At 40.7% G+C, this 25566-nt stretch overlaps 1 protein-coding gene and 1 long non-coding RNA gene across 5 annotated transcripts in view; one reads left to right on the top strand and one right to left on the bottom strand.

Annotated features, from left to right (window-relative positions):
* Positions 1–10711, bottom strand: part of trabd (TraB domain containing) — a 36968-nt gene extending 26257 nt beyond the window's left edge. For 2 of the 4 annotated variants that reach the window (XM_043713740.1, XM_043713743.1), the window contains exons 1-2: positions 10610–10711; positions 5047–5164 (exon numbers count right to left, since the gene is read on the bottom strand). The gene's annotated coding sequence lies outside the window, so the exon portion shown is untranslated. Of the gene's footprint in view, positions 1–5046; positions 5165–10096; positions 10202–10237; positions 10351–10609 lie in introns of those variants that run through there. The other 2 variants (XM_043713741.1, XM_043713742.1) reach the window with 2 other exon arrangements.
* Positions 10712–10940: 229 nt separating this feature from the next.
* Positions 10941–22364, top strand: LOC122561709. The gene is made up of 3 exons (XR_006315091.1): positions 10941–11014; positions 14948–15426; positions 22237–22364. It is a non-coding gene; the product is annotated as an uncharacterized LOC122561709 (long non-coding RNA).
* The last annotated feature ends 3202 nt before the right edge of the window (positions 22365–25566 follow it).

Here is a 25566-nt window from a genome sequence, read left to right as displayed (position 1 = left end):
TTCCATGATCATGCTCCACTAGCTGCCTGACGAAGCAGCAGCGCACTGAAAGCTTGTACTTCCAAATAAACCTGTTGGACTGTAACCTGGTGTTGTGTGATTTTTTTTGTAAATATATTTTTATTGAAAAATAGATCTTTTAATATTACAACAAATACAAAATACAATTAAAAATACAAAGAAAGAACACCAAAAAAATGTAAAAACCCAAACCACCCTCATGTACAAATGTATAAACATGTATAGAAAAATATATATATAAAAAACTCCAACTAACTACTTAACAAAATAAATAATAACCAACAAACTAATAAATAATAATACCTCAGCTCAGCCAAACAAAACACTCACTCTCGAATATCGAGAGCATTAATTTTCACATATTCATACATTTGCAGCTCCCCCTCTCTGGATACTGGACTTGTAAAGCACAATCGTTAAGGCTATATAAAAGCCCTTATTAGTGTGGCAGACAAATCTGTGTCCAGGTATTCCAAAGAAAGCTGCCATACCTTATAGAAATTCTCAATCTTGTGGTGTAACATATTTGTAAGAAAATCCAAGGGGATATGCTCCATAACAATCTTCCGCCAACCCGGGGGATTTTTGGATACCCAACCTAACATGAAATTCTTTCTTGCACAGAAAGTGAAGACGTTGAAAAGTTTTTTTCTTATGTGCATCTCGAGGAAACACACTGGACAGGCCAAGAGGAGGAGAGATCGGGTCCTTCTTCACCCTTACACCCAAAATCCCCTCCATTGCACCCACCACAGCACTTCAGTATGTTTGAAGCCAATGACAGGACCAAAGACAATGGGCAAGAGTGCTCATACAAACCTTACACTTGAGACATGTTGAAGATACCCCTAGGTTAAATTTTGAAAAGTGATCCAGAGCCAAGTGGACTCTGTGGAGAATCTTCAACTGTAAAGCATGGGTTCTACTGCAAATTGATATGTTTCTTGCGTTTTCCCAAATATCTTCCCATGCCTCTGAGGAGACCTCAACGTCTAGCTCTCTCCCCCACACCCTGCAGAGATGAGAAAACTTAGCTTTGAACAACTGATCAAGAACTGAGTGATGAATATGCCTAAGTACACAAAACCGCCCTGCGGTCACTTAAATGGGAATCGATATTCGCCTTCAAGTCCTAGCACCTTCGTAAGACCACTCATAGGCATAGTCTCTGATTTTGCAAGATTACTCTTGTACCAAAAAAGGTGCCAAACGAGCTGATGCATTGTATCAGGCGAGGCACCGAAACTGCTGGATTTGACAAACAAATTAGGACATCGCCCGCGTACAACAAAATCTTAAGTAATTTTGACCCCACTTCTATAGCCGATATGTTAGGATCTCTATGAATGGACTCCGCCAATGGTTCAACCACCAATGTAAAAAGCAATGGCAAAAGGGACAGCCCTGCTGCTGCCCCTAAAAATGTTAAAATTGTTTGATCGTACCCCATTGGTGATGACTGCAGCGAGAGAGTCACTAAAAAGAACTTTTACCCATCTTAAAAGGTTTCGCCCAAGTCAAACTGCTCCAGAGTATAAGAGAGGTATGGCCACTCAAATCAGTCAAATGCCTTCTCTGCATCTAGAGAAATCACCAATCCCTGTATTGACTGTTGTTGACACACTTGAATTACATAAAGCAGCCTCCTAACATTATTGGAGGATCTGTAGCCCCTTTTGAAGCCAATCTGGTCCTCTTAACAATAGAAGGTAACACAGTCTCCAGCCTTAATGCAAGAGTCTTAGGGAGGATTTTGAAGTCTACATTTAAGAGTGAAATGGCCCTGTATGAAGCACAGTCCTCCAGGACATTCCCTTTTTTAAGAATAAGCGAAATACTGGCCTCTCTCAGAGATGGTGGAAGACGATCATGACTGTATGAGTCATTGAACATGTTGAGCATCAGGCCTGACAATATGTTTATAAGTTCTTTATAGAATTCGCTGGGAAGTCCATCAGTACCGGGCCCCTTTCCACTCTGAAGTTGCTTCACAGCCTCCTGAACCTCTTGCTCTGATAAAGGGGCATTGAGAAAAGACTATTGTTTGGGATGCCTGGGAGCTCTAGATTGTTAAAAAAGGACTCCATCTTGGCCCACCCCTCCTCACAACCCTCAGATTGGTATAAATCAGTAAAATCTCAGGAATGCCACATTAATCTTTTTGGAATCACATTAGGTTCCCAGACTCTTCCCTAATCGACATAATGGCTTGAAGGGTGCTCCCTTTCTTGGCGAGATATGCTAGGTACTTGGCTGGCTTGTCACCATGCTCATATAACCTTTGCTTTGCAAAAGTAAGCTCCTTCTTTGCTGTCTGCGGGAGCATGGAATTCAATGCAGACCATAGCACCGTAAACCTCTGTAACTTGACTGAGGGCCTGTCAAAATAAGTCTTTTTGGCTGCCTTCAACTGTGCTTCGACAAGACGTTGCTGTTCGCCCTTCTGCCGCTTCTGGCAGAGTAGGAAATAACTAACATGGCATAGGCTTTAGCAGTTTTGCAAAGGACAGATGGGCTACTAACCGAGCCTGAGTTAATGTCTAGGAATACCCGAAATTCCCTAGAGAAGTACTCCACAAAATTATCCTTAAGGATAAAGGGGTCCATTCGCCACTGCATCGGGACCACCGTAATGTCCTAAATCTTAACCAATAGGTACACTGGAGCGTGATCGGAGATGGTAATGTTACCAATCGTACAAGATGCCACCAAGTCCAGGACTGCCACAGGGGTCAGAAAAAAAAAATCAATCCTGGTGTGACATCTGTGTGGATTGGAAAAAATTGTACAATCCCTGTCTGTAGGGTGGACACCCTCAGATGTCCACCAACCTAACTCCACACACACATCCACTAACTGTTCAGTTTGTACAGAGGGTATCGGGAGGGGGTGGGGAGCCTTTGGGCAACTTATCTACTTTGGGATCCATAAGACAGTTAAAATCTCCCCCTATAATGATATGCCGGGGCTACACACTGATCAATTTAGAGAATGCTTCTATCATAAATTTGAGGGGATGGGCTGGAGGGCAATAAACATTTAAAATACCATATTCGTCCCTGTTTATCAGGGGCTCTGAGAATTACAAACCTCCCATGTGTGTCTTTAACACACTCTAGTAACTTCAAAGTTTGTGAGAAGATTTGTAGCGCGGGTGCTCGTTGTTGTAGTTCTGTTCGCCGAGTTGGGAATTTGTGTTGCAGACGTTTCGTCCCCTGTCTAGGTGACATCTTCAGTGCTTGGGAGCCTCCTGTGAAGCGCTTCTGTGATGTTTCCTCCGGCATTTATAGTAATTTGTATCTGCCGCTTCCGGTTGTCAGTTCCAACTGTCCGCTGCAGTGGCTGGTATATTGGGACCCAGACAGGGGACGAAACGTCTGCAACACAAATTCCCAGCTCGGCAAACGGAATCACAACAACTCTAGTAACTTAAATGGGAGATTCCTCCTAACCAATATAGCCACTCCCCTCCTTCTGGTTCTAAAAGATGAAAAGTAAACCCGATCAAAGACATTCTGCTGTAGTTTCAAATGCTCTCTATCATCCAAGAGTGTCTCTCCTGTAACAAAGCCATATCCACCTTTTCCGTTCTAAGATTTGAAAGTACCTTCTTCCTCTTAATTGGTGATTGACTCGCCTTGATGTTCCAGGTACACCATTTAATTAAGTCATTAGCCATAATGTTCTGCAGTAACATTTAGATTCGAGAGAGGAGGAGCTCGAAACACAAATTGCTGAGTACTAGTGTTGCAAGATCCATCGAACATAAAAACTACATAAATTAAAACCACTACAGTTAACAAACTTGCAAAGCTGTCAAAGATTATATACAACAAAAACCATAAAAAAAACAAGCCAACATATAAAGCGCCAACAGTGCTGAATAGGGAAGCTGTGTGATGTTTATCTTTGTCCACCCCAGTTCAACACCAGCACCTCCACATAGTTGTTAAACTTGAGAGGGTGCAGAAAAGGTTTACAAGGGTGTTGCCTGGACTGCAGGATCCTAGTTACAGAGGGAGGCTGAATAGGCTGAGGTCGTTTTTTCTTGGAGTATCAGAGGCTGAGGACATGACCTTATAGAGGTTTATTAAAATCTTGAAGGGCATGGATAGGGCGAATAACCCTAGGGTGTGGGTAGTCCAAAGCTAAAGGGTACAGGTTTAAGGTGAGAGGGAAAAGATTTAAAAGAAGATCTAAGGGGTAACATTTTCACGTGCAGGTCAGTTTAAGTATGGAATGAACTGCAGTGAGTGGTAGAGGTGGGTACAATTACAACATTTAAAAGGCATCTGGATGGCTTTTGAGTAGGATTGCCTATGAGTAGGAAGGCTTTAGAGGGATATGGGCCACATTCTGACAAATGCGATGTCAGGTCGGTGCAGATGTGTTGGACCAAAAGGTCTATTTCTATGCTGTATGATTCTAGGACTGGAATAGGCTTCTACAATGGTGCAAGCAACTTCACTCAAAGGCTTGTCTTCACTTCACATTAATGATTTGTGCAAGAGACAAGATGAAGGATTTGCAGCAGACAGTACTAAAAAATAAGTCTGGGGTCAGGATGCTTGTTTGTGCAACAAGTAGCAATGATTGACTGCATTGCTCAGTTCTACCATCACAGGTGGTAGAATATCTGTTTTGCTTTGTGCAAATATAAAGATAAGCTATGAGTATGGAGCACATTATTCATTCTGAGTTTAAGAGAATGCAAAGCAGGCAGCAACACTAAATCTTTACAGAAAGGTTCAGGGTACTAAAGCTAAACATGTGGAAATGGACGTTCAGATATTCCCTGCAGAACTCAGGCCAAATAAGCTTTAATCAAATTTCTGCAGCAGACTTACTGAAGTTTGCAGCTATTCATTGCTTTATACAATAGAGACTCCAAAGCTCAAACTCTTCGAAGCAAAAAATGTTCAGACACTTGGATCTGTAAATAGCTTATTATACATTTATAACTATTTATTTCAGTCAGTGGTATTTAGTAAGAAAAGTAAAATTATCTATGAAAATACAACATACTGCTCCTAGAACACGTGGTCCTCTTCAGGTGCTGCACTGATGCCACAGGAAAAGATAAACACCAATTGCAATGAGATGCTGGAGCTTCATCACCTTGGGAACCACCATCAGTGTTATTCTGCAAATAAAACAGTTCAATAAAATTCCAAGCTTTATAAATAAGATTATTGTTTAAGCTCACAACAACTTTACTTTAGAGGACCGCCGACTCACTTCCATTAAGTATAATGCTCACAGACGTGTTTGAAATCTCCCACTATCCAATCTGAAAATTACTATGTGTTTTCTCTGGTTCACTATCCCACAAAATAAAAGGAATGCTATGGAGCAAGTTGCCTCCAAATACTAGAACAAACTCGCATTTGCACACTGCTTTTTCCAAACTGAGGATGTTTAAAAACAAATCAAAACTAATGGAAGTACTTTTGAAGTGGCAATTGTTATTGGGCAAACATCGCAGTCAATTTATTCCCAGCAACATCTCACAAATGCAATGAGATAATTGCTTATGTCTCTCAGTGACATAAACTGAAGGGTTAGTATTGGCTTAGCCTGTGGGTGAATGTCACTGCTCTTTCTTAAATGGCATTATATACATACACCCATTTCATTTTAATATCACAAATGAAATATGGCAACTCTAACAGTGTAGCACTTCCTCAGAACTGCTTTTATGTTAGTCTAGATACCATGTTCAACACTGTCAAATGAAGCTTGGACTTCTCATCATCTATCTTATTTACAGGAATGTTACTATTGCACTGCAATTGACACCAAAATAAGAGAGATAAGTGTTGAGCACAAGGACACTTTTGGCACTAAAAGTGAATTCTAAATGACAGTCTTAGCTCCACAATAGCAAACTTTTAGTTTTTTATACTCAAGAGTACACAGAAGAATTTAACTGAACAGAAGATATCCAAACATCAACCATTACATAGACTCTGAAGAGTTAGCATCAGAATGCTATCTGAGCTCACTCCATTAGTATCAAACAGATTAGCCAATTTGAACAAAACAGGAATATCTTAATGACTGCCAAGCAAAATTTAAATACTTATTTCAATGAGTTGTCAAACTCAAATATGCAAATATACCAAAAGATGTTTGTGTCAGAGAAATGAATGATTCAGCAACTCTAAGACACCTGGCCAGACACAAGAATATTCTGAGTTAAAGTTTTAGGCTATCAATGCTGACAGCACTTTACACTACTTAAAGGATGACCAAACATGCACCATTAAATGCAGAAATCCAAAAGGTGCAGTTTGAGTTGCTCTATTCCTTCAGCAGCTCCAAAAGGTGGAGGTAAAGCAATGATGATCATTTCTAATCTCTGAAGAAAGGTACTTCCAAACCTTTAGCCATCTCTGTGATGCAGATTTCTTATTTTCCAACATCGGTTTGAATCTTGTGTGCCATCATGGGACGCTCCAGGTGTCTGGCCACAATGGCATTAACAAGGAGTTCAGTCTTACACAAGTATTCCAACAGATAGAAAAGCAAGAAGCAAAAACACTTCACCTTTAATTCTTACATGTTACAGCTGGCAAAATAAGTGATTGGGATATATGAATGGGGTGAAAATATAAGACTTTAAAAAATACAAATTTGATCAAAGTGATGAAAACCGACATTCAACAAATATTAAATTACTCCTTCAGGGTCACTTTGACAGTGATCTCAAACTTTGGATACCCCTGAGAACCAATCACATCTCATTCAACAAGATGCAATATTTTCAAGTATTTTTTACAGCAGGGTTACGAGCCTAAGAGCGGAAGCTCTCACTTCATAAATGATTTATAATTAATGACATCGTGGGAAGACCTCAACTGTGCATCCAAGTGTTGAATCACTGATAACAGCTTCTGGGTTTCATATCTAATCTGGGTTTCGTATCTAACTGCGTACACACAGGGGATACATGAATTTGCTGCCAGTTTCAGAGGAGTTATAATGGCGAATGCTGACTGTAATTTTGCCATTTAAATATTTGGAGCAGTTTGAAATTACAAAGAGGATTGATGAGGGCAGAGCAGTAGATGTGATCTATATGGACTTCAGTAAGGCGTTCAACAAGGTTCCCCATGGGAGAATGATTAGCAATACAGGGAAAACTAGCCATTTGGATACAGAACTGGCTCAAAGATAGAAGACAGAGGGTGGTGGTGAAGGGTTGTTTTTCAGACTGGAGGCCTGTGACCAGTGGAATGCCATAAGGATCAGTGCTGGGTCCTCTACTTTTTGTCATTTACATAAATGATTTTAATGCAAGCATAAGAGGTACAGTTAGTAAGTTGGCAGATTACACCAAAATTGGAGGTGGAGTGGACAGCAAAGAGGGTTACCTCAGATTACAATAGGATCTTGACCAGATGGGCCAATGGGCTGAGAAGTGGCAGATGGAGTTTAATTCAGATATATGCGAGGTGCTGCATTTGGGAAAGCAAATCTTAGCAGAGCTTATACACTTAATGGTAAGGGAGTGTTGCTAAACAAAGAGACCTTGGAGTGCAGGTTCATAGCTTCTTGAAAGTGGAGTCGCAGGTAGATAGGATAGTGAAGAAGGCGTTTGGTATGCTTTTCTTTATTGGTCAGAGTATTGAGTACAGGAGTTGGGAGGTCATGTTGCGGCTGTACAGTACATTGGTTAGGCCACTGTTGGAATATTGCTTGCAATTCTTGTCTCCTTCCCAGCGGAAAGATGTTGTGAAACTTGAAAGGGTTCAGAAAAGATTTACAAGGATGTTGGAGGATTTGAGCTATAGGGAGAGGTGAACAGGCTGGGGCTGTTTTCTTTGGAGCGTTAGAGGCTGAGAAGTGACCTATAGAGGTTTACAAAATCATGAGGGGCATGCATAAGGTAAATAGGCAAAGTCTTTTCCCTGGGGTCGGGGAGTCCAGAACTAGAGGGCAAGGGTTTAGGATGAGAGGGGAAAGATATAAAAGAGACCTACGGGACAACTTTTTCACACAGAGAATGAAAATGTTACGTCTTGGTGAATGAGATGTGATCAGTTCTCAGCGGTATCCAACGATTGTGATCACTGCCAAAGTGACCCTGAAAGAATAATTTTATATTTGTTGAATGTCAGTTTTCATAGTCATTCAGTGTATGGAATGAGCTGCCAGAGTAAGTGGTGGAGGCTGGTACAATTGCAACATTTAACAGGCATTTGGATGGGTATATGAACAGGAAGGGTTTGGAGGGATATGGGCCGGGTGCTGACAGGTGGGACTAGATTGGATTGGGATATCTGGTTGGCATGGACAGGTTGGACTGAAGGGTCTGTTTCCATGCTGTACACCTCTCTGACTCTACATTGCAGTTACAATGAAGATATAGAGTAACTTTGCAAGAAAAGGTTTTGACTTATCCCCTCGAGTGTAGGTCAAACTTTAACAATGCAATAAGTATTAATTATTGACAAACAAGTATTTTAGCAGTGAATATTCAGTTTTAGAAGTGTGCAATCATATTCTTAAGGTTTTAAATGGAAATAAATTTTAAAAACATTTTATCTGTCTGGCTTCATTCAATTTTTCCAACCCTTTTTATTTTTCTTTGTATACTTAGTCAAACATTAAAATTAACTATCCTAACATTTGCTGGATTAGATCTACACTATTCATTAAAAATTCTTCAAATGTGATAGTCTTTAAACAATCACATCTGCTTATCCTGTTTGGACAAGTCCCAGATCACCTGTTGACTGTGCCACGGTGAAATGAATTTTTAAGCACTACACGTTCCAGTACAAAAGAATTTGAGCAAGTGCAAACCTAATGAACACCTAGTGCCATTTATTTATCACTGAGTCAAAATCCAAGCCAAGTCAAATAATCTGGGTCATTCTCTGCACTTGATTATTTTTTATAATCCCCATGTTTTGATTTTCCCATGACAGAATGAAGGCAATTCCAAATTCTGTCATGGGAAAATCGTTTAAAAAAATTGACTCAAACTTATTTATCTTTATTTGAATTTCACTAGCTCCTGTCAGGCATCATGCCCACCAGAAAAATGTATTTCAGTAAATGTATGCACAATCACCAATTTATTGTATACTGGTCTCCTACTGAAATGGTAAAATAAAGAGTGTGGCACATTTTGCTTTTGAAATGTATGGGTCTGTTTGATTATTCACTTGTACTATAAATGATATAGAAATAGCTTTTACAGACACAAGCCAGTCAAATTGCTTAAAATAGGATACATGCATTCAGGCTTCCTGAGATGTTTTATTTGACTTATACCAGAGATGTATCACAAAAATAGTTCCATTGAAATGAGGATACCAGTGATTGTACCCTGTTTACAATTGTCAGAGTACTGATAAGTATTGGATCAAAGCACGCAGGTACAATTTCTCTAAAGTTCTGCTCTTATTATTATAATAAAAAGATTTAAATATTAGGTAGTTGGACTGTTTGTTATATACAAGTCAGTTTCACAAGTTTGTTATGCACAAGTCACATATTTATTGCACAATTTGCTCTATAATTGAGAAGTTGACTGTTGTGTATCAATTATGGCGCAAGAATGCCACATTGAAAGAAAATAAAATGCATCATACAAGGAAACACAATAAGCTTAATTGCACGTAAAATTAAAAAAAACTTGTTTTTGGAATAAGAAATCATTATAACCGAGTATTTCTACCTAGTAAATACTATGAGAACTTTCATGAAACTGACTTGCTGTGATCATTGCATACGTGAGAGAGATAACGAGTGGAAAAAAAAACACACAGGATCAAGATCTAAACACATTTTCTGGATTACGAACTTAACCTTGCAATAACACTACATGTTTAACTCATTTCTCTTTTGGTTACAGATGATATACCTTAACCCGAAAAACTGCGCTTGACGTTACCTGCGGCTGTGACAATAAGCTCTTAATGTTGTTGGGCTTGCGTCGATTTTAAATATTTTTAAAGTTCGCTAAAAAGTTTCACAAATGTGGTGGCACATCAAGTTATCGACAAAAGGTGAAGCATCATCCTAAGTCAATAAAACAAACTTAGATTGTTCGGTTACTTACGGAATTCGTGGCAGCGGAGGCTTGAATCAAAACTGCCTCCCACCATATGGCAGGGATGCTCCTTGTAAACTAAACTGACGGTGAACTTATTGATTCCACCACAAAAATCACGGCAATAAACCAACCCAAACAGCAACTCACCCTCGCCTGTTAGGATACCCAAACGGATTGAAAAGACTCAGAGTCACAAAGAAACTCCAACTGCAACCCGGCCAGCCAGCAGTGCTGACCATGATGGGCGGAGAGTCCGGCCGACCGCTGCACCCTGGGAAATGGAGTTTCAATCGCCCTTTCCCAAACTGTCACCCATCGTCACTAACGTCATGGAGACTACAACTCCCAGACCGCACTGCGGCCCCCGCACATGCGCAATGCTTGGCGCTCACCTCCGTCAACCTAGGCCTCAGTATCCCTCCCTCCGTCCGTCCCGCTTCACCCGTCGCGACAAAGATCTCTGTGTATATCTGCAGAGACAGAGAGAGAGAGAGAAAACCTATCAAGAGAGAAGTTTACCTCTCAAACATCCACCGATTAAATCCTCAATGGAAGCTCAGGCGCCGGGCAGAGTGCTGATGCCGGTGTCCGACGGCGGTGACAGTGTTGGGTCCGAGAGCGGGAGCGGGAGCGCGCCCCCTGCCAGCTGGCCGCGGCGCGAATCCGCTAGGCCGTGACGTCACCCAGAGCCACAAACAGCCCAGCTGTCGACGAAAGTTGGTCTTGGCTTTCCCAGTCCCCAATGCCAAGGTTTCACCTCAAGCTGGCTGATTGGGATCTTTCTTTAGAAAAAGTAATTTAATCCAAATCGTTTGAGTTGGATTAATTATTTACTGTGCCAACATAAGCAGTAATCAAATATTATTCTGAGAATCTTGAAATGTTTTACTCCTTTTTTGTCTCCAGAGAATGCTGTCTGACTGGGTGAGGGTTTACATTTTTTCCTGCTTTCATGTTAAATCTGCAATGGGAGGTGATTGCCTAGTGGATATATTTTTGGACGAGTAATCCAGAGGCTGCTGTGTTGTTCTGGGGGTGTGGGTTCAAATTCTACTATGGCAGAGGTTGGAATTTCAATTCAAAGAAAATCTGCAATTGATGGTAAAGTGATATATGTACACCCCCACTCCACCGTTAGCATCAAGCCAGGGGTTTAACAATGATTAATCCTGATTCAATGAAGAATCCATGAGCCAGGAGTATTAGAGAAAGTTGCAGTCTACTTTGAATCTGCTCTTTGAAACAGCTAACAAGCTCAGTTGCATCTACTCTAGAAAGTTTAAGAGAAGGAATGAAACTGGACATTAAGGTACTTTGGGCATTAAGGCACTGAAAATGACATCCTTAGCAATGTCTCCCTCATATGCACCTAATTCATTCTCATTAAACACCTGGGAAATGAAGCCAAATTTGCAGATGAGCCAAGAAATAGTCTGACGTAGTCATACTCATGGTCATACCTTACAGACAATGTTCTAGATAACACTATCACCACTGCATCGGTAGGTTGGACCCAACAGACATAGTAGCATAATGGTTTCCAGGCAACAGGGAGTTGACCTCGGAGTCATCAACATTGACTCCATACCAATGAAGCCTCATGACATGAGGTCAAACATGGACAATGAAATCTCCTGCTGGTTTCCACGAAGAAACAGTTGGAGGGCATTGGGGCTCGATGTCCTGACAAAATTCCAGCAATAGTACTGATGCCTTGTGCTTCAGAACTTGCTGTACACCTAGCCAAGATGTTGCAGTGTAGCTACAACTTTGGCACCTGCCCGACAATATGAAAAATTATCCATGTATGTCCCTTACACAAAAAAAAGGACAAATCTGACCTGACCAATTAAGCAAAAAGGTTGACATCATCCATGACAAATCAGCACACTTGCTTGGCACAACATTCATGAACATTTACTTCCTCTACAACCGACATTCAGCAGCACCAATTTGTACCATCTAAATGATGCACTGAAGAAATTCACCCAAGCACCTTTGATAACACCTCCCAAATGCATAACCACTACTATCTAAAATATGTACAGGAGAACATTTTCATTCTCTGTGTGAAAAAGTTGCCCCGTAGGTCTCTTTTATATCTTTCCCCTCTAAGTTTTGTGGGAATCCTACATCAAATAGACGGCAAAGAAGGGAACTCATTACCACCATCTTCTAAAGTTCGGCCCTGTATATTAGTGGTTAGACCTGCTGCCTCATAGCACCAGGAGAAAGTGAGGTCTGCAGATGCTGGAGATCAAAGTTGAAACTTTATTGCTGGAACAGCACAGCAGGCCAGGCAGCATCCAGGGAACAGGAGATTCGACGTTTCGGGCACAGGCCCTTCTTCAGGAAGAAGGGCCTGTGCCCGAAACGTCGAATCTCCTGTTCCCTGGGTGCTGCCTGGCCTGCTGTGCTGTTCCAGCAATAAAGTTTCAACTTTGATCTCCAGCATCTGCAGACCTCACTTTCTCCTCATAGCACCAGGGACTTGGATTCAACTCCACCCTTGGGTAACTGCTTGTGTAGAGTTTGCATGTTCTCCCCATTCCCTCTGGGTACTCCGGTTTCCTCCCATAGTCCAAAGACATGTAGGTTAGGTAAATTGGCCATGGGAAATGCAGGGTTACAGGGATAAGAGGGTCTGTCTGAGTGAAATGCTCTTTGAAGGGTTGGTGTGGATGCAATGGGCTGAATGGTCTTCTTCCACACTGTAGGGATTCTACGATCTGGTGGTAGGCAATAAAACCTGGCTGAGTCAGCAACAGGATGAGTGAATGAAAGTTTTAAACAGAATATGCTGAAAACACTGTGTAAGAGAATAATTTAGTGAGAGAGACAGTTAAAGTAAAAAGTTAACCTTGTGTTAATTTTTTAATGCTTCACTTCCCACCCTTTTTTACTCTTTGCACTTGCTTAAAACTTTTTCCATCTTTCATGCAAGTCTATTAATTTGAAATTCTAGCTATTTTTCACAGATGGCACTGATCCATTGAATACTTCCAAGATGTTATGTTAAGATTTAATATCCTTAGTTCAAATACATTAATGATCTAGAAATTTCATAGAATTATGAGGCCTCATTCCTGATGAAGGGCTTATGCCCAAAACGTCAACTCTGCTGTTCCTTGGATGCTGCCTGACCGGCTGTACTCTTCCAGCACCCCACTCTTTGACTCTGATCTCCGGCATCTGCAGTCCTCATTTCCTCCTAGAAGAACCTTTTGGCCCATCAAGTCTGTACTGCCAAAATTTCACTACTTTCTCGCAGCAAAATAGTCCCACTTTCCAGCACTTGACCCATATATGATACTTATGGTACTCATCCAACCACTTTTTAAAGTTTGTGGGGTTTCCCAACTTAATTACCCTCCATTCCAGTGCATTCCAGATCCCCACCCCTGTGTGAAAAGGTATTTTACCTCATCACTTCTAACCCTCATGCATTTCACCTTTTAATTATGTCCTTTGTTTGTATTATTTAAATGGAAACAACATGCAAGATTATGGCAGGGAAACTGGCACAAGATTAAAATGCTCAGAGAGTTGGTATGGACACAATGGGCCAAATGGCCTCCTTCTGCATTGTGAGAATTCCATGATTCCAATGGTTAAAAACAAACTGATGTGGTGGCAATTGGCTTTTTGTGGCATACCTGAGTAATTGTTGCATAGGCGCCAGTGTCATAGTCATACTGGAATAGCTGGGTTTTGAGCTGTGGCAGTTTTGGAAACATATGTCTTCATAACCAATACCAGAATTGTCATGGTGTACAGCCTTGAAAGTATCTACTACCTTCAACCATTTTTTTGTTATCACATGGCTTGAATCAAATTGTGTGAAGACTGGCATCTGGTGGGGATTTAAGGATGAGGTCAAGATTGATCATCGACTCAGCACTTCTGGCTAAAGATGGTTGCAAATGCACAGCAGGTCAGGCGGCATTGGAGGAGCAGGGGAGTCGATGTTTCAGGTAAGAACCTGTCATCACGAGTCCTGGTGAAAGGTTCCGACCTGAAACATCAACTCCCCTGCTCCTTTGATGCTGTTTGACCTACTGTGCTCTTTCCAGCTCCACACTTTATCGCCTCTGACTTTCCAGCATCTGCAGTCCTCAGTATCTCCAGGACTCTGGAATTCAGTCTGTAAGGGTGAAAGAGGCAGAAAACCTCATAATATTTCAGAACAAATTGAATGTGCCCTTGTTTAAGGCTATGGGCCAAGTGCCAGAAAATGGAAATAGAATAGTTAGGTGGTTGTTTTTGACTGGTGTGGCTGAAGGGATTTTTTTTCCCAAGATGTAGATCTTGATGACTCTAATATAAAAGTGGGCGGCACGGTGGCACAGTGGTTAGCACTGCTGCCTCACAGCGCCAGAGACCCGGGTTCACTTCCCGCCTCAGGCGACTCTCTGTGTGGAGTTTGCACATTCTCCCTGTGTCTGCGTGGGTTTCCTCCGGGTGCTCCGGTTTCCTCCCACAATCCAAAAATGTGCAGGTTAGGTGAATTGACCATGCTAAATTGTCCGTAGTGTTAGGTGAAGAGGTAAATGTAGGAGTATGGGTCTGGGTGCTATACGCTTCGGCGGGTCGGTGTGGACTTGTTGGGCCGAAGGGCCTGTTTCCACACTGTAAGTAATCTAATCTAAAAAAAAAGCCAAGAATCTAATCAATGTTTGTATTCCTCCCTGTTAGATCCCAAATCTCTCATTATATCATGTTATGAATTTTAAACTATCCTCTGTTTTTATCTCTGCTAAACTATTTGGTTATTATTACGAGTATGCATAATGTTTTAAATCATATATGTTACTGGGCGTATGTTTGATTTACAGATTAACATTTGACTAACTTCAGTTTAGGTTGTCAAAGCCAACACCACCGACTGGTGCCCTGGAGATTTGGTTATCTTAATTCCCGCATGCGCATCTTTCGGGAATGAGGAATTTTGGAAAGGCTGGATGAGGGGACCACTGTGATGAATAATTATTTCAGAATCAGCATGCGGCAGCTATTCACCGCGAGGTGTATCCAACCTGAACTCCAATAACTGCTCTGAATACAGAAAGTATGTGATGAATATTTTGAAATATGATTTAGACGGCGTGTAGCATGCACTGATCCATCTCCAACGACGAATACAGGATCCGCTGGAGCTGGGCTGTGGAGACTGTCGCCTCCAGGAGAACCCAGGGTGACATCCCAAGCTTTATCCCTCTCCACAGATTGAGTGGATTACCAGACTACAGCGAAACCAGTGACCAGCCAGTGGGATTCTTGTCCAGAGACAGGGAGGAAGAGCAGGATCCCCCCACCCGGAGAAGGGTGGGGAGCAGGTCAGATGTTAAAAAAAAACAAGGGGGGGGGGGGAGGGGAGCGATGTCACTGATGGTTTTCAGCTTCATCCTCAGGGGGGCTGGCCTCAGCATGTTCATACTCGGCATCTGGGCAAAAGCCGTCACTGGTCAGAAACCGCTATAGCCCATGCTGCTGGCCAGCCGAGGGGGAAGGAGTTACAAGGAACTGGCGCTACTCGCCCTGGGCTGGGCAGCAGCTCAGCAATAAGTCTGCCCCCCCCCCCCCCGAGCTGCTACACTGTGCAGAGAGATCGCCAGCACCGTCCACGCCCGGGGCATCTCTAAGGGCGGCTGCTTCAAGCCCATTCACGGTTTTGTCACGGACACCGTGTTTCAGAGGCCGGCCGGGGCGTTAGGGACTGGCGGCTGTCCAAGTGCTCGGCGTGGTGTTGTCTATCGCCTTCAAGAATTCCTGAGTCCGAACTTCAGTAAAAACAAGAGGTGCCCCGCTCTGAGAGGTCGCCCGTGGCTCACAAAGCCCCGGGCAGGATTTCCACAGCTCCCTTGTTCTGAAGAAATTGGGGCACAATCTATCATTAGCATAGCTGAATATTTTGCCAACTTTTAGAAATTTGCAACTTGGATGGCTATGTCGTCAATGAAGTGGAGTTATGCAGTTACAGCACATCATCAAACATAGATCGATTCTATTCCCATTTTCCAGCAGTCACGTACGGCGTTTCAAGTGTTCATGTTAAATGTTCCCAGGACTTCTTAAGAAATAGAGGGTTGTTTAAACAGTACTTAAAAATCTATATTTTAAGGATTTAAAATGATTTTTTTTGCATAATTAACCAACAAAATTTGCTGCACTACACTAAAGGCTGCAACAAGCCATCTATTGGAAAGTCGGAATGTTTCCCAAAGGTAAAAATTTGGTAAAAATTAGACGGGATTTATTTAGGAGGGGGTTGTGCGTCGTGAGCAATTATCCGACAACATGGCCAATGTACAACATTCAACCATCCCAAAATCTCCCGCGTGTGGCTTTGGAGGGACATCAAATAATCGGTTTTCAACTGGGAACAGAAACTCTAAAGTCAAAAGTAACTATGATTTTAAAACGAGAACTTATTTTCAGGCACGGCTAGTGGAAGTCAGCTGTTAAAACCACATCAAAAGGCAGGGCCACCAAAACAAAAGCATCAACCATAAAAACAAATCCGTTCATATAGCGCCTTTCATTTAATGAGTCGTCCAAGGTGTAACAGAGGTATGACGTCTCAAATAAGCAAAACTCTTAACTATCTAGGTAATTACACATTCCTAATATGCAATCCATTTAAAAATTATTAACATTAAAGTTCCACTTGTTTTACAGTTTACACTGTGTTAGAAACGAAAATCGCTTCTCAATAATTGCTCTAGACAAATTCAGGAAAACAAAGTTTTATTAACAAGTCAAGTCTGCAGAGTCGGGCACCCTTAAAGAAAAGGCGCGCTGAGGCTTACAAAGTCTCCCATTATAAACAGCACAAGTCCCTCCTCTCCTTGGCTCCAACAAGCCATGAGGTTCACATTCTTAAAAACATCATTATTTTTATCACAAAGTCTGCAACAAATGTCTTCAGAGTCTCTAAAGTTGTTGTTTTTCTCACCCTGTAGTCTTATCAGTCAAAGACTTATTCTTCTCTGTCTGTGCTAGCAGTCTTATCAGTCAAGGACTTATCCTTCCCTGCTGTGTGAATGGCTTCATCAATCAAGAGCCTGCTTGTTTTTACTATCGCTCACAAATTGTCAGCATTCTGCACAATTTAAACTATTCTACTTTTGAGTATATAAAATGGTTGTTAGAAAAGAAACAAAAGTTTTGTCTTTTATTATAGATCAGTCTGTGGTGCAGGCACATCTTAAAGTTTAAACCGAAATTACCTCTCACACACTGTAAGTTATTTTGGCCGTTTCGTTATTTAGGGGAATTGCTCCATTCAGATTTTGAGTTTGAACGAAACCCTGTCATTTAATTCCATGTCTCCAACCAAAAAAAAAGTTACGTGAGTTATCTGAGTGCAACAAGTAGCGTTGGGAGGAATTAATCAGATCCTATTAAATCAGAGCTTCCCAAGGTCGATACCCCAAGTGCGGCTGTGAATTTAAATGTTGCGGTCATGAGCTCAAATGGCGGCTGTGGAGTACTGACTGACTTATAACAGCTGTATCAGACAATGGCGCGCTTATAAGCCTGCCTTCTTGCTCGTAAAGATCTCCTCACATCCTTTCCCCTTACGAGGTTCGAGCATCAAATTTGGGTCATAATGGGAAAATATTTGGGAAGAACTGTATAAAATATTGGATGCATACAATATACTATCAGCTGTGAAGGATCATTATTAAGTTGTGTTATTTTTTTCACAGATTTATAAAATAAAATGTGCAACGTGATATCATGGATGTTAAGTCATTGTAGTCTGGATGAACAGAAGTATTGCATACGTTACTCACCCATTGCAAAATTTAACTATTGTAACTAAAATATTGAAAAATATGTTATTGCAGGAAAAACGTCTTGGTGGTTTTATTTTGTTTCAAATCTTAATTGCATAAAACGCTACTGACGTCAGTTGAGAATGGAAGCATTCTAATTATTTCCCTTTGCTAACATTATATAACAAGCATTTGCAGTTCATTACACTTACACCTACCCACAGACTTTGTGAACTGTTGAGTGACAGATTACAGATATCGGGATATCTAAACAGTGCAGCATTCTATAAAAATGACATTAAATCTGAAACAAAACAAAATTTACTGGAGAAACTCAGAGGTGGAGATAAAACAGTTAACATTTGAAGTCCAGTTCAGTCTTCAGAACTGAAATGAAATTTCTTTGAACAAGTAATTTGATTGAAAATTCCTTTTTGTGGCACATAGAATCTAAACCTGATAATAATATGTAATTCAATGTAATATGTAATTCAATGTAAAAAGAGCGGGAGATCAAAGAAAATATTGAAATGGAGAAAAGTAAAAGAGACTGGAAGAAAAATGAAGGAATTACATTTATATAAAACATTTGGACACATGCTGTGTCGAAGTGCTTTATTGCTTTTAAAATGTAATTTCTAAAATTTCAAAAAAAGTACTTTATTCATAAAAAATATATAGACATATGTAGTTCATAATGTACAGTACAGGTTCTGTACAGTTGCATATGGCAAAAACACAAACAGTGGAGTTTGACTCTATCCAATAAACAAACCAAAGGCACCTCTTATTTGCACAAGATTATATTTACATATAATTGAAATACTCAAAGGGTCTGACAGCTGAATACAGTTGAGAGTGTGGTGCTGGAAAAGTAGAGCCAGTCATGCAGTATCTGAGGAGCAGGAGAGTCGACATTTTGGACATAAGCCCTTCATCAAGAATCTGCCCAAAACATCAATTCTCCTGCACCTCGGTTGCTGCCTGCCTGACCTGCGGTGGATTTCCAGCACCACACTCTCAACTCTGATCTCCAGCATCTGCAGTCCTCACGTTCTCCTGACACCTGAATAGACCCCACTTAACTTCAGCAGAAAGATTTCAGTTAGCAGTCTTTCCCCACTGCACCTTGGCGGCAGCTGCCTCAAGCTGTAGTGCGTCCCTCAGCACATAGTCCTGAATTTTGGAATGTGCCACTCTGTAACAATTGGTCAGGGTCAACTCCTTGCTCTGAAGATGAACAAGGTTTTGCCAGACCACATTGTTGTAATGTAGGAATTACAGCAGTCAAACTTCACACAGCGATTTCCCACAAACAACAATGAGTTAATGACCAGATAATCTCTTTGTGATGTTGATTGAGAAGTAATTATCAATCTCTTCACTGGGGACAACACCCCTGCTGCTCTTCAAAATAGTGCCTTGGATTTTTTTGGGTCTTGATGGGTCTTTGGTTTAGCATCTAAACCGCAAGACAGTAACTCTGATTGTTCAGCACTGTTTCAGTGCTGCATTAGAGTGTCAGTCAATCTTTATGCAGAAACTTCCTAGAACCAGAAACTTTTGAATCAGAGGTGATGGCTCACTTCTGAATTCAGAAGTGAGCCATAGCTAGCCATAGCTAGCACACTAACTTTTAAAAATTCTTTTAATTTTTAAAATCTTAGCCAATAATTTTATTCTGAAGAAATGAAACTCAATATTTGTGAAAGTAAATTTTCAGTACTAGAGCTGTCACTTAGAATTAAGACTTGTTAACACTGTTAATAATTTATTTACACTTGATTAGCTATGCCCTAACAATTTCTGGTATGTTTAATGCATATCTATGTTTTGGTACATCTGGTATGTTTTAGCACTCAGCTATATTACACTTTGTGGGCGGCACGGTGGTAGTGGGCGGCACGGTGGCACAGTGGTTAGCACTGCTGCCTCACAGCGCCAGAGACCCGGGTTCAATTCCCGACTCAGGCGACTGACTGTGTGGAGTTTGCACGTTCTCCCCGTGTCTGCGTGGGTTTCCTCCGGGTGCTCCGGTTTCCTCCCACAGTCCAAAGATGTGCAGGTTAGGTGAATTGGCCATGCTAAATTGCCCTTAGTGTTAGGTAATAAGGGGTAATGTAGGGGTATGGGTGGGTTGCGCTTCGGCGGGTCGGTGTGGACTTGTTGGGCCGAAGGGCCTGTTTCCACACTGTAAGTAATCTAATCTAATCTAATCTAGTGGGCAAGTATCACAGTTTCATACCCTTCACGAGCATCTATGCCTCTATTTGGCAAGGTGTAGCAAAGCTTGTGGAACGGCAAGGTGTTATCATCAGATGAGGAGGGTTGAATTGAGCTGTCCTCTTTTTAAACCCCACAGTTGGCAGCAAAAAAGTTACTTTTTAGCACTCAGCTATATTACACTTCAAGTAAAACATAATTCACTAGTTCAGAGTGAAGGAGCTAATTACAAGGTTTGTGTGAAAGAGAATCCTTATTCCTTACTAACTCCCTCAAAAGTAAAATACAATATCAAACACATGAACACAGATATAAAAATTAAGATGGAAAATGTCCAGTGTCATTTGGAAGAAAAGAATACATTGTTGAAAAGGTTCTTAGAGTTCCTGAGAAGTTATAAGTTCACAATTGTCTTGTTGAGGTTTTGTTTCCTTAGTTGTTGCAACATGTAGAATCCTTGAATTCTTGGTCAATGGATGTTTCTCAACTTGCTTTCTCACTGGGCATTATCTTTTTCTGAGAGAAAATAGAGAAAGAGAAAAAGTCTTCCAGTCATGCTGTTACAAACCCATTTTTCTCTCTGTTGCTTTGCCAGAGCAGCTGTTTGAAATACAGTTCATTTGTTTATTTTGGTGTCTACTTCATTGTTTTTCCAAGCTGGATAATTTGCAGGTATGTGTTCCATTCCCCAATGTATGAAGTTTATCAATAAAATGTCAATCAAGCAGGAAATGTAGATCTGAATTTCCAAGTCTTTTGAAAAAGAAACCAGTTCAGATTAGTTCTTGCGTGTTGATGGTTTTATACACTGGTTCAGCATGTTGCAAACTGACTGTTGAAGCATTATTAAATCAGTGTTCTTTCCCTTTTTAAAATCCATTTTTGTCCATGAAGTTTCTGGGTATTGAAACTGGATGATACAAGTTAAATATTGATAGTTCATATTTTATTAATATCATAAAAAGGACACTTCCGACAGCAAATTCTAATTCTTGCGTTTAACTGTACAGATACAGATCAAATAATTTGCTCTTGATTTATCCCTTAATAATGGTGTTGCTGAAAACTGTACCCTTATTCCTCTCACAAATTATGACTTACATCCTTTGAATTTTGTTTTGACATCTCAGAAAAAAAGACATTGCACACAAAACCATGGTTCTTTATTTAAAGAATTAAGAGTTTTACATTTATATTTAGTAAGAAATGTATGTTCTAAAGTTTTATCCTGTGATAAAACATTTAAGCTAAATAATTTGTTAGATCTCCTTGGAAAAATATTGAATATTTGATTCTAGTATATCAAATTCCTTGTTTAATGAAGGAACAAATGAACAGATGGACTTGAACCAAAATCTGAAGCTGGACCTGAAAGTTTGCAGTAGAAATCTTTGATAGGCTTAGTATTGAAATAACTCCAGAGATGCCAGCATCCCACCAACCAAGTCATCCTTTATTTATACATGAAGATGTCCTTGAGACTGATCCAGCTCCCGCAGAGCCAACCGTCAGAGGGAACAGCATGTCTGACACCCCCGTTTTTATCTGTCAGCCAGGGCTCCCTGATATGGTCCACCTGACTGACCTCATTACAATCACTACAGCCTCATCCTCTTTTTCTTTTGTAACTCCTCCTGGGGCATTTTATCACCAGGCCAGGTTCTCTCCAACTCTGCCTCTGATAAAGGCAGCATGTAATGCATGATAGTTTACCTCTTGTGTCTGCAGTGTCTCTAAAGAAATTCCTTCTCTTCTTCAGGTTGCGAAGGTGTCAAGTCAGTGACATCTGCCATGTCCATCTCAAATTCCAAGGCACTCTCAATGCCTGACAGACAGGGAGATCCTATAGGTTCCAGGATAGTCTGAAAGACTATCAAGGAGCTGGGCATATTTTGCTTCTACACCACTAGCGGGTTTATAGCTTTCATGTGGTCCATGTGCTTGTTCAGGTCTATCACAACCTACCCGAACTTTATATGTGACTGGACCTGACCTGGTGTTGACCCTGCCTCTTACCCATGCAGGGCCATTCCTATGATTTCTAGACCAAACTTTGTCCCCTGAAGTAAACTGTCTCTCTCACTTAGCAGAGTCTTATGCCTGGCATTGGTTTTGCTAATGTGATTTCACCCTCTCTTCCAGGTCCAAGAAGATCAGCTTTAACCTGATGCAGAGTCTACTTCCTGTTATCAACTCTACTGGAGCTATCTCTGTAGTTGTGTGAGGGGTGGTCGATAATCAAAAAGGAACCAGAGCAGAGTTGAAAAGTGTGGTGCTGGAAAAACACAGCAGGCCAGGCAGAATCCGAGGAGTAGGACAATCAATATTTTGGGGCCGAAACGTCAATTCTCCTGCTCCTCGGATGCTGCCTGGCCTGCTGTGTTTTTCCAGCACCACACTTTTCAACTCTGGTCTCTAGCATCTGCAGTCCTCACTTTTTCCGAGGAACCAGAGCAGTTTGGTATCTAATGAAGCTGAACACTGCTTTTTAAGCCGGGTTTTAAACTTTGGACTGTTCTTTCTGCCAGACCATTGGATAATGGATGTTATGGATCTATCTTTATATGTTGAATACCGTTCAAATTTAGGAAATACTCAAACTCCTTTCTGGTACATGATGACCCGATATCTGTGACCAACAATTCCTGGAGTCCGTGTATTACAAAGGATGCGTGCAGTCTTTCTTTTGTCGTCCCCCTGTTTGACGAATGATTTCTATGCATGTCCAGCCAGTTTGGTTGGTTGTCCACAATGACAAAGAACATTGAGCGGATGAAAGGACCTGCATAGTCAATATGTAAGTGAATCCAGAATTTACCTGGCCATTCCCACGAATGTGGGGTAGCTGCTAGAGGATATATATGTCTTTGTTGGCTCTCTGGGCAATGCCCGGCCAACACAGCTATGTCTTCATTCAATACTGGCCAGTATCTGGCACTGACCTTTTTGCTCTGGATAACTCACTCTTGCTCCCTATAATGATATGCCATCCTCTACTGTGTTATGAAGATGTGAGTGTACTGTACCTTTAAGAGAGTTAAAAGCTTGCAGCAACAGCGTCAAGTGTTCTCAATAAGACGCAATGTAACATATGTTCCTGCTACTGGGGTAAAAACAATACAGATTGGAATTCGGCCAATCAGTTTAAATAATGCCCTGAAAAACACCAAATTCCAATCAAGTTTGAATTGAGTATATTGACAATCTTAAAAGCCGATGACACAATCCGATGCCATGGGGTATAAGACTGAGGAAGATTGAACAGTTGGGAGGAGAACTGCTAGCTGACCAACAGATGTAGACTGCTAGTGAGAACTGTCTGAGAGATACCTGTTTAATGAAGGAGTTTGCAGAGAGAAAATCCTCCACACTGACCTGGAGAGCCAATCTACTGATGAAGATAAAGAGAAGACTCGACCGCTGGCTGGTTTTAAAATTTGGAACTTTCCTGTAAATCATAATCAGGAGTTTTATCAGACTAGTCTTATAGAAGGGAAGGTATCAGATAGGTTAGAGTAAGGAATTGTAAATAGTTGTTAGTTAATTATTCTCTGTTATTCTTTAAGAAATAAAGTTGTTAATTTTTAATTTAAATAGTTTTAGCCATTCGAATTTTTATAGATTACTGAACAGGATAAATCTTTTCTCTGTTGCTGGTTTTAAATTAAGCAGGAGAGTTTAACCCCTGTCATAACAACTGTGATCTGACCTCTCTGGGTCCAAAATATTTCAATTCTGGTTGTGAAGGCCCTTTGGTTTCCCCTATCACCACCATCTGTTTCAGGTTTGCCAGGACTCTTCCAGTGGCTGTGCTACGCATTTGCTACCTGACCTCTCAGATGATGTTCCAATTCGTAATTATATGCACTTAGTATTAGAGCCCAAAGCTGAATTTGGCCTGAAGCTATGGATGGCACTGCCTTTTCCACTTTAAGTAGACCTAGCTGGGATTTGTGGTCCATTATTATTACAAATTTATATCTGTAGTGGTATCAGTGTAACTTACTGACTCCAATATGACAGTCAAACCTTCCTTCTCTATCTGGGTGTACTTAAGCTCTGCATTAGCCAAAGTCATGGATGCATATGCCATTGGGTGTTTCTCTCCATTGGGCTAATATGACCCTGATGCCATACAAGATGGCATCGTATGTCAAAAGCAGATCTTGCTTGGGATCATAGAATGCCAACATCTTAGAGGATGAGAGCTGTTTGTTCACTTCCCTGAAATCTATGTAAGTATTTCCAAAGTTGAACCTTTTTTAGGAGTTGATACAAAGGTGCCAGGATGGAGGCCAGGTTATGAACATTCTGATTTAATTCACCAATCCAAGGAAAAGTCTAAGCTCCGTTACAGAAATGGGAGCTGGATCATCTTTAATGGTCCTCCCTTTGTCTTCCAAATGCTATAACCTAGTCTTGTTGATTCTATAGCCCAAGCAGGTCACTTGAGATGCCTGGAACATACATTTTTCCCTTCTAAGGCATACACTTGCCTGAGAGAAATATCTAAGGGGCATGTTCAAGATCTCTAAGTGCTCTTTATTGGTCTTCCCTGTTATTAACACATCATATAGATAAATATCGACTGGGGTAGACCTTGTAAAAAGTTCTCCATTATCTACTGAAAAATTGCAGACCGACGATACCCCAAATAGTGGTCTTTAGTGAGTCCATAGGTTACATTATCATGAAGTAAAATATTTTCTGTGCCACAAGATAGTAACAATGTGAAAATTTAATATTAAAATAAATATGGCACAATGCAGGAACAACCATAATCAATAAGAGTGGGGCTAATAATATTTAATATTTCAGGAGTATATAACTGTCCAGTTGCATTTGTAATATATTGTCCATTTTATAACTTCGGGAAATAGATTTGCAGATGATAGATAGTTACAGAAATTATTTTAAGACTTCTAATTGGTTCATAGTTCAGATTAATCTAAACATCCTTCACTGTGTCAGAAGCAGGTCATTATATTAGGAGAAGAAAATTGTAGTTTCAAACATAATGATTGCTATACATCATACACTTATGTAATTTTATAGAGCCAAAAAACTTTCTAATATAACGTTATGACATTCCCAGAATTCCTGCACATTTTCTCTACTTTTAACATGAATCTTAAAGCTACATATTGTCAGCCAATTAACAACGAGTAATTTTTTTTATTCATTCATGGAAAGTGGCTTTGCCATCTGGGCCTGCAAATATTGACCTTGAGAATAGGTACCCTTGAGAAGATGGTGGTGAGTTGCTTTCTTGAAATACTGCAGTCCATTTGATACATGTCACGTAAATAAAATGAGACATCTGCAGGTAAAAGGATAACATCAAATGTGAAAATTAAAGGAGTAATTAACATTAGCACACAAAGCCAGAATTAGTTCTAATAATTATCCAAAAGCTAAATTGTCTTTAGTCACACAAGTGTTTTTTTAACACAAGAGATTCAACCTTCCTAC

The sequence above is a fragment of the Chiloscyllium plagiosum genome, chromosome 23, assembly GCF_004010195.1.
Source record: "Chiloscyllium plagiosum isolate BGI_BamShark_2017 chromosome 23, ASM401019v2, whole genome shotgun sequence".
NCBI lineage: Eukaryota > Metazoa > Chordata > Chondrichthyes > Orectolobiformes > Hemiscylliidae > Chiloscyllium > Chiloscyllium plagiosum.
This window is presented reverse-complemented; position numbering and strand designations above follow the sequence as displayed.